Below are 367 nucleotides of genomic sequence, written 5' to 3' on the forward strand. Positions count from 1 at the left end.
TGATGAAATCATTTTAATTTAATTATATATTGATGTTTTTTTAATTGAATGTATAATGTAATTTTGATATTTTGTCTTTTTTGTGATATTCTGCTTGCTTGTTTTTATATACATATGTTTGTAAATACCATCGCAATTCAGCTCTGCTGCAATAATGTATTTTTATATTACGAAAAATAATTGTTGTATTACCGTATATTGTTGATATGAATTATTGGTAAGATTTTTAAGGTACATGAGAGTGCAATTACCGGGCACCCAGATGTCCATATTCTCAAACTTTTCGCACCTCAGCCCCTGAGGGGCTGAGGTAGTGGACTCTCAAGCACCCATGGGCAAAGCTCATGAAGGAAGGGATAAACGTCCA

The sequence above is a fragment of the Anneissia japonica genome, unplaced genomic scaffold (genome assembly GCF_011630105.1).
Source record: "Anneissia japonica isolate Jap-2015-1 unplaced genomic scaffold, ASM1163010v1 scaffold4929_len162294_cov128, whole genome shotgun sequence".
NCBI lineage: Eukaryota > Metazoa > Echinodermata > Crinoidea > Comatulida > Comatulidae > Anneissia > Anneissia japonica.